General features: G+C 34.0%; 1 pseudogene; it reads right to left on the bottom strand.

Annotated features, from left to right (window-relative positions):
* Window positions 1-2,716: 2,716 nt before the first annotated feature.
* Window positions 2,717-2,831, bottom strand: LOC121472433 (annotated as a pseudogene).
* Window positions 2,832-14,357: the final 11,526 nt, after the last annotated feature.

Below are 14,357 nucleotides of genomic sequence, written 5' to 3' on the forward strand. Positions count from 1 at the left end.
TTAAAAAAAATTTTTTTTCATCTTCAGCATGTTGTCTTAAACATCTTATGGAACTATAAATGTCTATGGAATATGAAAAAGAAATGCTTAGAAATTTTAAAATAATTCTAACTGCTGCATACCTCTTTCCTGATGATAATGAATAGTGATGCGTCTTATTCATTATAGTACCTGCCCAAGAATACCACTCATTTAAACTTAGGATTTCATCTTTGGTCTTTACAAATAGCCCTAATTATTTGATATAATTGATTGCTCTTTATATTTTTATTTGCTGGTAGAATGTTAACAGTCAGAGTATTGGTTTTTGGAAAGTATAACACATTAAGTGAATATTAAATTTTGCCATATAAATTCAACAGCAGGCATAAAAAGCTCTCTACTTCAAAATATAACATGAATGCACAGAGGAGACTGGCACCATTAATCCTGCTCAGATCATTTTCCCTATCAAGTGGAATTTGACACAGAATGATCTTAAAAGATACCTCATACCTGCATTATACTTTGGGAAAGAAAATATGAATCTTGTCCTCTATTGATTCCTCTTTCATGATGATTTTCCAGTTCCTCCATTGGATTCTGTATGAAGCTCCTGCTGGATATTTCCATGTATAAAGTAGGACACGTAAGCTGTTTAACTCCATTTCGAAATTTAATTTATTTCATTAAAAGAGATGTTTTAAAATAGTTACCTTCATTAAAAAATCTGTTAAAAGTTATTTCTAGCATATTTAATGGTGAAAACATTTTCTTTTTAAATCTTATATTTTATTCTACAATAAGATACTGTTGTCATAAAGTCTTGAAAATATATAAGATATTCAGAAAATTATGTCCATATGGCAAGATGGCTGGTGACTCATGGCCCATAATATTGCTCATTTTGCGTGACTAAGCAGCTAGCCAAATGTGCAAATATAATTAGCCACACGTCTCATCTGTGAAAGGGTGTCTTTAAAATGAATCTGGTTCATGGAGAATATCAGGTTCATTAACTCTTTGGGGCCATTAGGGTGCCATTTAAAAGGCATTTATTCTCTCTGACATAATTTCCCAAATCAGACTCTAGTGGCTTGTCTTGGGTATTCATTTACTTGAAGATATCTAGAGTGAGGGGGGAGAAAGAACAGAAAAGAAGGAAGAATAGAAGGAAAAAAATATTTTTGTATTCATATTATGCCATATTATGTTTGCTCTTTTCATTTTTCTCCAACAAATCTATTTTTTTTTTGTTTTAGGGACATCTATGCATTATTTATAAATATACTAATAACTGTAAAATATTTTTAGATTATTTTCTGAGTCCTTATAATTAAGGAAAAACAGTATATATATTAAATATAGATTTCAGATATCTATAGATTTCTATCAATCTGTCATTTATCTATCTACTTACCTACACATCTAAATAAGACACAAATAACTTGGGATGCCTGGGTGGTTCAGTGGTTGAGCATCTGCCTTCAGTTCAGGGCATGATCTAGGATCTGGGGATCGAGTCCCAAGTCAGACTCCCTGTGAGGAGCCTGCTTCTCTCTGCCTTTTTCTTTGCCTCTCTTTCTGTATCTCTCATGAATAAATAAATAAATAAGTCTTTAAAAAATAACTTCTTTAAGATCTTTGCATTTTTAAAATTAGCTAAAACTCAACTATCAAGCATATGCTATATTATGGGGAAAATATATACCCTAAATATACAGAAAAGCTTTACTGGAGTTATACTTCTTGTTATAGACTTCTGAATTCTTACCTATTTAAAATTTAAGATAACTTAAATACTATTATATTGATTTGTAAATTATACATATTTTTCTAATAATAAGAAGTAAAGTACAGCCATTTTATAAATTGGGAAAATAAAAATTATACTTTGAAACAATATTTTTGTGTATTTTCCATATAGGCAGGTAGGGACTTCATTACTTTTATTTACTTAAAAATACTTTAAGGGAAATCTAAATGCTTTTGTGTTTTATATATTTATTTTTTTTAATTTTCTATTGTTTTTATAACAATAAACCTGATATTCCAGCCAAAGTTATTATAACTTTTTCCTTTTGAGAAACAAATATGGGACATAGGGCAGGGTTTTACCAAGTGTTCTCTAAAAATTGTATGAATAAGTGTCTAGACAGTAGAAATGAGACTGATCATTTTTTGGTTCACATTAATTACTCTATTTAAATAACCTAACTTCTTAGCTTCCCTCTAAAACTTCCCTATGTAGTTTCAAATTCCATAAAATTGTTTAAATCTATATAAATAGATCTACCATGTAGTTTTTTTGCCGCCTTTAAAAAAATGAGATATAATTGACAAATAATATTTGTGTAAATTTGAGGTGTGCAACATGTTGATTTGATACATTTATATATTGCAGTATGATTCCCACCATGGCATTAGCTAACTCCTTTATTACTTCCCATAATTATCATTTCTTTTTTTGTGGTGAGAACATTTAAGATTTAATATTTTAGTAATTTTGAATATATAATGAAGTATTGTTGACTAGAATCACCATGTTGTGCCTTAGATTTCCAGAAATTATCTTCTAATTATAAGTTTGTATCCTTGGAATATCTCCTCCAATTCCCTTAGCCCTTTAGTCTCTTCTACTCTGTTTCCACAAATTTGGCTTTTTAAAATTCCATATATAAGTGATATCATGCAGTACTTATCTTCCTCTAATTTATATCTCACTTAGCATCATGCCTCCAGAGTTATCAGAGGCAATCTTGTTACAAGTGATAGGATTCCCTCCTTTCTCATGGCTGAATAATACTCCACTGTAAATAAACTATAGAAATGATCCCTGAAAGTATAGTCTTTACTCCACTGTAAATATATACAATATTGGTCTTTATTCATTACCTGAGAGACATTAATTTCTACATCTTTGCTATGGGAGTTCAGATACCTCTTCAACCTCCTGTTTTAATTTCTTTTAAATCTATATCCAGAAGTAGGATTACTGTATCATATGGTATTTCTATTTTCACTTATTTTTATTTTTTATTTGTTTTTATACATTTTATTTATTTTGAAAGGTTGAGAGAGAGAGCATGATCAGGGAGGAGAAGGAAAAGCAGGCTCACCACTGAGCTAGAAGCTGACATGGGGCTTTATCCCAGGACCCCAGGACCACAACTTGAACTGAAGGCAGATGCTTAACTGACTAAGCCACCCAGGCACCCCATGTTTCTTTTTTAAAGTAAACTCTATGTTGTTCTCCATTGTGATTGTGCCAATTTACATTTCCACTAATAGTGAATGAGGGTTCCCTTTCTTTACATCCTTGCCAACACTTGTTATCTCTTGTCTCCTAATGAAAGCCATTCTAACGTGTGAGACGCTATCTCATTTTGGTTTGATTTACATTTTCAGTATGATTAGTGATATTGAGCATCTTCTTCATGTACCTGTTGGCCATTTATGTGTCTTCTTTGGAAAAATATCTATTCAGTCCCTCTGACCATTTTTCTTTTAAAAATATTAAATTTAATTCATTAACATATAATGGATTGTTCGTTTCAGAGGTAGAGGTCAATGATTCATCAGTCTTATATAATACCCAGTGCTTATTACATCACATGCCCTCTTTAATGTCCATCACCCAATTATACTGTCCCCCCACCTTTTCCCCTTCAGGAACCCTCAGTTTGTTTCCTATGATTAAGAGTTTCTTGTGGTTTGTCTCTCCTTTGGGCTTTGCCTTGTTTTATTTTTCCTCTCTTCTCCTATGATCCTTTGTTTTGTTTCTTAAATTCCACATATGAGTTGGATCATATGATAACTGTCCTTCTCTGATTGACTTATTTCCCTTAGAATAATACCCTCTAGTTCCATCCACACAAAATTTCATTTTCTTTGATGACTGAATTTATATATATATATATATATATATATATATATACCACCTCTTCTTTATCCATTCATCTGTCATTGGACATCTGGTTTCTTCCCATAGTTTGGCTATTGTGGACTTTGCTGCTATAAATACCGGGGTGCTGGTGCCCCTTTGGATCACTACATTTGCATCTTTGTGGTAAATACCTAGTAGTGTAATTGCTGTGTTGTAGGGTAGCTCTTTTTTCAACTTTTTGAGGAACCTCCACTGTTTATCAGAGTAGCTGCATCAGCTTTCATTTCCTCCAATAGTGTAAGAGAGTTTCCCTTCCTCTGCATCCTTGCCAAAATCTGTCATTTCCTGATTTGCTAATTTTATCCATTCTGACTGATGTGAGGTGGTATCTCATTGTGGTTTTGATTTGTATTTCCCTGATGCCAATGATGTTGAGCATTTTTTCATTTGTCTGTTGGCCATTTGTATGTCTTCTTTGGAGAAATGTCTGTTCATGTCTGACAATTTTTCTTTACACATTATTTAAATAAGCATAAGAAAAATTTCAGAACAAAGAGGGAAAGGAAAACAATCTTACTGTTTTCAGATTTTAAACAAGCAACAAATATTTAAAACTAAATACTTTTTCTCCAAAATATATGGATGATATATGATTATTGTATTTGTTTATGTCTCTATATTCCAACCTGCATAATTTTCAAAATGACAGGTTCTTAGGAGAGAAATTACTGGTAATAAAAATAATATTAAAATAATAATAGCAATAATAATAATAATAATAATAATAATAATATGTTATATATCTAGTCCTGTTAGTTATACTACCATAAGGGCCTCATGACTTAATTTACGTGGAAACTGAACCTCAGATAAATTATATGTCTTGACAAAGGTCACATTTCCATGGAAGAGTTGTGGTTGCAATGTGAACACAGAATTACCTCCAAATCACTATTTTTACTTCTATATCCTTCTGGTATATATGCTGGTTTTCTGAATTTTCTATAAAGGATATTACTTTAATAATCATCATGTATATCTTTTAATTTGCACAGAGATGTTTATTGTAAGAACTCATGGGGAGGTAAGAGAAACAGAAATGAACTTCAACAGCTATATAATCATACGTTATCTAATATATATATATATATATATGTAATGTTCATTACAAATCCTATTGACCAAAAATTAATTATATGCCCTAAGCATTCTGACTGCTCTGTATTAAAACAATCTTACAGACTGAACTTTTTCTGTCTCTTCTGTATCAGATTGTCCTCTACTAAATACTAACTTTCATTAAATCTTCCAAGCATTGATGTGACTATTAATCCACCACTGACTAGATCACTCACTATCAGATAGATGATGCTTTGTAGTCTGGTGTCATTCACTGATGCAAACCAGCTAATAACAATAGAGGGATTACCTAATACAACATACAGGATGCAAGTGAATACTCTGGCCAATTTTTCTTAGAAAGGAAAAAGAAGAAACTGTGTACATGGCACCCATAAAGGTACATAGAGTTTTGTGCATATGATCAAAAAATAAAAGGATCAAACAGTAAAAAAAAAAAAGTGAAATACAGATCAAAAGTCCTAATAAAAGGAACACATGTAGTTTTGAGTCTAGTGAGATTTTTGACTATATTTTTTACTCAGTTGTATTTTTCTTTCATATAGCACAATCTTGAGAAAAAAATTGATAATTTTCTGAACTAATGAAGGAAAGGAATCGTGAGACAGAATTAACAAGGGGCACCTGGGTGCCTCAGTCAGTTAAGCATCTGCTTTTGGCTCAGGTCATGATCCTGGAGTCCTGGGATCAGCCCTGCATCGGGCACCCTGCTCAGCGTGGAGTCTGCTTCTCTTTCTCCTGCTGCCACTCACCCTGCCTGTGTGCTCTCTCTCAAATAAATAAATAAAATCTTAAAAAAAATTAACAAGATTTTCAACTCATTGGAACAGGATTTAACAGAGGTCAGTAAGTTGCAAATTTTAAACTTGGTGACTCAGAAGTTTAGGTTCAACAAAATGGAGAAAGCATAAAGTATAAAAACATGGAAGGATCTATAGGAAATTTGGACTATGGGTAAGTTAGGTTCTTCTTTCTCAAAGCAATCAAAATTAAAATTTCTTTGAGCAATTAAAATTTATTTATTTTAATCCAAATTTGACACATATATTCTACTTTAAAGTATTATATAATTGCAGTTATGCCTATATCTTATTTTCTCAATATTTTTCCAAGTTCTCATTTGTTTTTCTATCTATTGTTAACCCAATGCTGATTAATTACATTTCTTGATAGAGGAACCACACAGAAAATATTTAAGTATGATTGTGTGTGTGCGTGTGTGTGTGCACACATGTGAATTCTTGCTGGATAGGTTCAGTATTCTGTTTTCCATTTAATTCTGGCACTTTTATTGTTCTGTTTTAGGAGACTGTTCTTGTGATTTTGTTATAACAGACTCAGTCATTGTGTCACCCAGTGCATATGTGTGACAGACTCTGGGGTGCCAGTTTCATTTCAAATGTTAATCACGTCATCACATTTTAACCCTACTGGTCATTTTATTGCCAACAGTTTTAAAAGTTCCTTATTTTGAAAAAGAATCTTTTTGGTTCCTGCCATAAATAATGGTTAAATATACTCTCTTATTATAAACAAAACTAAATATGCATGCTTAAATATTCCATCTTGCAGCAATACTAAAGATGCAGCCTTAAATTTTTGGCAATTCATGCTTTTATCTTTAATTCCATTCTTTTGACTTTTAAAAAACTAACCTTATATGCAACTGCATAAGAGAGTTTGTATTAAAGAAACTTTGTATTTTTGAAACTCATGAAATCTTCCTTTTTAGTTGATCGAATAACTACAGTACTGCCTGTAAACACACACACACACACACACACACACACACACACACATACACACACACCCTGCACACATATAATCAGTATGTAAAATAACATCAGTTTACTGACTGGATAGTTTCATTTAAATTTTATTCTGCTTAAATATCTTCATAATGATGACATGAAATAAACAGAACAGGGATCCCTGGGTGGCGCAGCATTTTGGCGCCTGCCTTTGGCCCAGGGCGTGATCCTGGAGACCCTGGATCGAATCCGACGTCGGGCTCCCGGTGCATGGAGCCTGCTTCTCCCTCTGCCCACTTCTCCCTCTGCCTGTGTCTCTGCCTCTCTCTCTCTCTCTCTGTGACTATCATAAATAAATAAAAACTAAAAAAAAAAAAAGAAATAAACAGAACATACTTCAAAATCTTCTTTCTCTGTTGTACAATACTCTTTTTAAGATACAAAGAACTATCTTCTTTACATGAACAGCCCAACAAGGTAACTCAAGAAGTATGTATGCCTGGGTTAAGTATCCTCCCTGTGTGGGGGGGATGGGGGTGGAGAGGTGAAGGGAAGGAGAAAGCCCTGTGTTAAGATGGAATATTAGGGATGGAATATTAGGGATATAAAGTTTACTACAAAATGTAATGGAAATTATTCTCCTTAAATCAATATGGTTGTTATGTTTTAAGATCTCAAGCAATGCAGGTTAGAAGAGGTTGTTGTTTTTCCATGTGGCTGATTTGATCAATGTATTAAATGTGGTGCTAAGCTGATTTCAGGGCTTAGTTTAGGCAGCTAAGTCTAGAGAGTTAGCTGGTTGAAGATATATTCAATAACATAAAAGCAGATAATCTTTGAATAATCCATTGTAGCTCACTTTTATGTGTTTCATTTTTCCCCTGTAGCACTGGGTAAATAAATCTGCTTTCTTTTTCCTCCCTCCCTCCTTCTTTCCCTCCTCCCTCCCTTCCTTCATTCTTTCCTCCCTTTCTTCTTTCCTTAATTGTAGTTTTTTAAATTAACCTCTTATTTTTAACATCATAACTACATTTTAGGTCCAGATTCTGTGTCCTCGTTTCAACTAGTTTTAGTATTAAAGTGTTTTGAAGCTTATAGGGAAATTATAAGTTTCTTATTCCTAATGTCATCTTTATAAATTGTTGGAAATGTGGATGGGACGCCTGGGTAGCTCACTGGTTGAGTGACTTTGGCTCAGGGTGTGATCCTGGGTCCAGGGATGGAGTCCTGCATCAGGGTCCCTGTGAGGATACTGTTTCTTCCTCTGTCTCTGCCTCTCTTTGTGTGTCTCTCATGAATTAAACAAACAAACAAATAAATAATTATTGGAAATGTGGAAATGGTCTCAGGATAGTACTGAATCTGCTAGTAAATGACAGGTTAGAAGGTAGGCCTCTGATCCCTCTAATGTCCTTATTTTATTTTATTATTTTATTTCACTTCATTTTCTTTGTTTAAACAATTATTATTTTCTGTTGATATTAGCATTCTTTATAGTCTTGAGACAATTGAAATTACTGCTATTGTCAATAAAGTAGCACAAATGACACCCTGCTAAAGCAGTAAAAAGAGATAGAATAAGTTAAAAACATAAGAATGACTTTAAAATATCTTAAATTATACAATATTCCTAAAACAAGACATTCAAAATTCAGAAGTTGTACAAACATAAACAACAGGATAAGCATAGTTTCTCAGTGTTTATATAATCCTGCATCTCAATAACTTATTAGCAAAATATAAAAGGTATATAATAAATATAAAATATATATTATTAATAAATTACTGAGATGAATCTGTATTATACACACCTATATGGATATATATTCTTTCAAAGGCAGATTACCTCTGTAAACACAAGTCAATGACATCCTCTCATTTCTGAAAGTCAGCTACTCAGTAAAGAATACAGTGCAATAAACACACCTCTGAATGCTAATCAATTACTCATGCTTCTGCAAATAATGGCAATCTACTCTTACCCCTGAAAGTCTACCACTCACAGATTTCCATGCTTACCAAAAACAAAAACAAAAATAACCATACATACATATATACATATACATACATTTTTTACAATCAGCAGCTGCATGAGTTGGAATACTGTGATTGAGCTGCATGTAACTAACCATATGTAGTAAGGATATGACACTAGAGTAAGTTATAAATTCAGCTTTATCTTTTCAATTCCGTTATTAAGCTGTGGTCTCATTATCCTTTGACAATTCTGGAAGCGGTCCTGAGGTTATGCAAAGTCTCCCAAGTTTGGATATTTGAAAAAACATATTAGCCTTGACAGGACACGCTCATAGAAGACTTTTATTTAAAGGCAAGTGATACGGTGCCACTAGATAAAAAGAGTGTGGGAAAGCAATAGGAGGTCCTAGAAAAAGCTCAAGAGCAAGCTCTCCAGGGTCCTCATTAACATGGGGATGGACTGTCATCTATATCCAAATTGAACCCCAATATCTGTGTGTAGAGTCTTAGTTTTTGGAAGAAATCCTTGATTTCTCAAAGAAGAATTTTTCAGCAGAGTTTTTGCATGCATTTGGTTATGCAACCTGGCCAGACTATCTAGAGTCAGCCAGGTCAGTTAAAATTGACTTTGTGGGGGGGAATCCCTGGGTGGCTCAGTGGTTTAGTGCCTGCCTTTGGCCCAGGGCATGGTCCTGGAGTCCTGGGATTGAATCCCGCATTGGGCATCCTGCGTGGAGCCTGCTTCTCCCTCTGCCTGTCTCTGTATCTCTCTCTGTGTCTATCTTGAAAAAACAAATAAATATATATTTTTTAATTGACCTCGGGGTGGGGGGGGGCGGGGGCAGCCCCGTGGCTCAGTGGTTTAGTGCCACCTTCAGCCCAGGGTCTATCCTGGGGAACCAGGATCAAGTCCCACTTGGGCTCCCTGCATGGAGCCTGCTTCTCCCTCTGCCTGTGTCTCTGCCTCTCTCTCTCTCATTAATACATAAACAAAATCTTTAAAAAAAATTGACCTTGGGGGTTATTTGTGGAATTTTGACTTTAAACAGCACATCACAAATCCCTGGTCCCAACCTTGGTCAACAAAGAAGTAATCCAAAAACCTCAGACACCTAGGAATACCCAAATCCTTTCCAGTTTAGCTATAAATCAATTCTACTTCTATACACTGTATGAAAGACCCTTAGTTGACAGTCTTCTAATGCTTTCTTGCACCAAGATGTGTGCTCAGTTGCTTGAAACTAAATTAAATGTAAAAGTCTTTCCTTAGCTCAAGGGCCATACACAAAAAGTCATGTGACCTCTTAGGTTCATTAGCCATAGTTTGATGACTACTACATGTATGAGGAGATAGTACATGTGTTTTTGTTTTGTTCTTAACTGTCTTATTGTAAAAATTTTATTCATTATTTATTTAAGAGAGCAAAAGAGAGAGAGCACGAGCAGGGGAAGGAGCAAAGGGACAAGCAGACTCCCTGGTGAGTGGGGAGCCTGACACGGGCTCTATCCCAGGACTCTGAGATGCATGAGCCAAAGTCAGACACTTAACAGACTAAGACACCCAGGCACCCCTCCAACTGAATATATGAGAGACTCTTCCACAAGGAAAAGCAGAGGGCATAGGCCTAATAAGTGTTTAATCCAAGTAGTCCCAGGACACTTGCATAGCTCAGTAGTTGAGCATCTTCCTTTGGCTCAGGTCCTGATCCTGGGGTACTGGGATTGAGTCCTGCATTGGGATCCCCACGGGGAGTCTGCTTCTCTCTTTGCCTATGTCTCTGCTTCTCTCTCTGGGTCCCTTATGAATAAATAAATAAAATACTAAAAAAAAATCCATGTATTCCCTAAGAGCTAGTTGATGGAGGTCTATTAGATTGAGGACCAGTTTGGAAAATCACAATTAGCCAAAATTTGCCTTGAGCCCTACAACATCTTTATGTGCACACTTCCTGTATCATTAATTTATAAAATCAGAAAATCCTCATCACAAGCAAATGTTAATATGAAGTAGCCAACTTTTGGTCAAACCATCTGTATCGTACATACATTTTTAAATCAATCAATTTGGTCATAATTTTGTTCTATCACAGCTTTAAGTTTACATATTTCTCAACCAGTCTATCTTGTTCTTTTCACCCCTAATAATAATTTAAGTCCAGGATTTGATAGAAAAAATCATCACCCTAACAACATAACCTAGTTCTTCCCAGCTATCATTAGCACAACCAATTTAAAAAGTGATATAAAGCTATGATATACATTAGTCTTGCCAATAATGATTTTTTAAACAATGAATGAATGTAGAAAAATAGTCTTGTATTAGAAGAATCATTAAGGTCCAAAAATATATCCCCCACAGAAACATCCAGAAAACCATTCCTACAGCTATAGTAAATCAATTACAACTTTTGTGAGACTACTGGATTCTCCTTTTTAGGTCTGAATTGAGCTTTTGGTGTCAATCTAAGACCAAACTAATTGCTTTGTAGGGCTATTAGTTGGAAAATTCCAAGGGTCTAACTCCCGCAAATACTCAGTTGGTTATATATCCTTACAAAACTCCAAAGGGATGAAACACTGTCTGGTGAAATAAATATTAGCCAGTGGCAGAGACAACCAAAAATGTTCATTCTGTTAGAAAGACTTGGAAAATTTAAGGTAAACATCAAAAATCTGTCATTCACTGTGGCTGCCATATTAAACACAACAAACTATGGCTGCACAATGATTCTGTCGATTATGCTTATTTTAAGTATAGATAAAAAGATTTATAATTGAGGGGTGGCCATATATGAACCATCTAATATATAATAGCTCATGAATCATTGGAATTTGTCTTCTCTTACAGAAACACTATGCATATTAATTAATTATTGCTAAGTTCATTATTTTTTTCATGGATAGTGATTTACTGATTGTACAGCAATCATTTTTTGTTACCACAAGATGTGAGTTTGAACTTCAAAACCGTATGTAACTCAAATTTCTTATCCAGATCATCTATATTCACTCAATATTTTCGTCAAGGAATGAAGTCTTAGACAAGTTAACTGAACGCATAAATGCAGTCATTAATAAATCATGCCATTTTTTCATCATTACAAGTTATAATCTTTCAATTTATGTGGAGATTTTTAAAATATCCCTAGATTTGTAACATTAACTTGAAAATTTATCTTTACTTATAGTACTAGATTTTAGTGGCTTGTAACTTGACAATCTCCTACCAATTCCACATCAGTATTAATCAGTATTAATTTACTTCTTTTTCTAACCTAAAATCTGACATACGATCTCCTAAGGGGGTGAGATAAATTTCTTTTCCAGCATTTGAAGTCATCCCTTCTTTGATCTTATGAAGAAAGACTAACAATATTCTTTAATGTTATACCACTTTGATCTTGGTAGCATTTTATGTGGAACTCTGCTTCGAAGATACAATGAGTGTGATTTGGAGAATCTAATTTCTAATTTCTACTGCAATTAAGTCAAAGTGTAAACAACTTATGCAATTGTGGAAATAAGTTTATTTTCTGGTACTTCAGTGAACATTATGATATCATTTAAAATGACTCATGAAAGTAGAATTTTATATTATTCTAAGCCTGTATCTTTGTTAGGTCCTTTTGCAAAATTGCATTTGACATATTAGGCAGTGAGTCCACTACTAGCTCTGGCCAAATGAAATAGGTAAATATTTCAAAGTATAGTAGTAGAACACATCTAAGCATTGAAGCTTAATGATTTTAACCATTTTGATTGTTCTATGTGGGAACTTTTCATTCAAGTGTTTTCTATCTCAGTCCTTACAGAACTATATTTCCTAGAGTTCTACTAATGACATATGGAGTGTTAAAAAAAAAGAGAAAATAGAAGAAACATTAAATTTATGTTTGACAGAAATATTATTGTTTAGACTTGATGAAAAAAATTGCAAGGATAAGAGTGATGGAACAATAGAAATTGCTAGGGAGTTACCCGTGCTTAAGCAAAACAAAAGACAAGCCAATACCTGTCTGTTGGAATAAATAAGATAATATCTCTAACTTTTGACTCAGAGTGTGTTTACCCAAGAAATAAAATCCTTATTCTACTTCTGAGCAGGAACAATCCCCACAGTGTTTTCCCACCTCCTCACTCCATAATTCAATACCCACTATTAACCTTTTTTTTCAGATTTATTAAGATATAATTGACATATAACATTCTGTAAGTTTAAGCTGTACAATGTGATGATTTGATATAAATATGTGTGATAAAACAATTATCACAATAAAGTTAGTTAACATATCCATCATCTAACAGTTTGTTCTCTCATCTGACAGTTTATAATATAAATAATTATATTTCCTTCTTTCTTTCTTTCTTTCTTTCTTTCTTTCTTTCTTTCTTTCTTTCTTTCTTTCTTTCTTTCTTTTTCTTTCTTCTTTCTTTCTTTCTCTCTCCTTCCTTCCTTCCTTCCTTCCTTCCTTCCTTCCTTCCTTCCTTCCTTCCTTCTTTCCTTCTTATGTCTTGTGGTGAGAACATGCAAAATCTACTCTTGAAGCAACTTTCAACTGTATAGCAATATAGTATTATTAACTTATGTCATGAGAACATATTTATCTTATAACTGGAAGCTTGTACTCTTTAACTGACATCTCTCCATTCCCTCTACTTCCAAGCCCCTGGCAACCATCAGATCAGAGGAGAACATAGAGAAAAATGGACAAGGGAGTTCTAAACTAGCATGATCAGGGACTAATTCTTTGGACTGTCCTCTTTTCAACTTGTTGGTGAAGGAGGCATTTCCAATGTAGGGTTTGGAAATGGTCATATACACAGCACATGACACTAGACAGATGAAGTCATGGCAATTCTTATAGTAGATAAATATATACCATATAATTATAATATGTAATTATGTATGTGATAAATTTGTTTATATTATATATATATATATATAAATTATACAATGTCACTTTATTAGTCACATTTGAAACTACAGATGCCATGCAAGGTTATGTGAGGTTTGTACTTAAGAATGAACAAGCAAGGATTGTAGGAGGCAAGTTTTGTAGCAGCAAAACATGGAGTAATTTCTAATTCTCAGAAACCTGTGATTATCTTGTGGGGTTTTTTTTTTTTTGAAGATTTTATTTATTTATTTGAGACACACAGAGAGAGAGAGAGGCAGAGACATAGGCAGAGGGAGAAGCAGGCTCCCCATGGGGACCCTGATTCAGAACTCAGTTCCAGAACTCTGAGATCACAACATGAGCCAAAGTCAGACATTTAACCACTGAGCCACCCAGGTGCCCCGATTATCCTGTTTTTTAATAATATTTGGGGCTGACAAGGAACTGAAGCTTGCTATACAAATAAGGCAAGCATGGTATCTAGAGGGTTGTTTGGCTGTAGGACCTTACTTATTCACAGGAGTAAAGTTAGGGAGAGGTGAGTGTGGTTAGGCCTTTGTTGGCCCTCTAAACTTTTGATGTTACGGCAGCACATAATATCGAATCTTAATTTCAAGTCTTGAAACCATCAAAGAACACTCTATAGCCAAAGGGATTTCAGGGTTTCTATGGACCAAAAACTGAAGTCTGGAATTATGCTGTACAAGCTTCACCAGTATAGAGATT

This window comes from Vulpes lagopus, chromosome 11 (assembly GCF_018345385.1).
Source record: "Vulpes lagopus strain Blue_001 chromosome 11, ASM1834538v1, whole genome shotgun sequence".
Taxonomy (NCBI): domain Eukaryota; kingdom Metazoa; phylum Chordata; class Mammalia; order Carnivora; family Canidae; genus Vulpes; species Vulpes lagopus.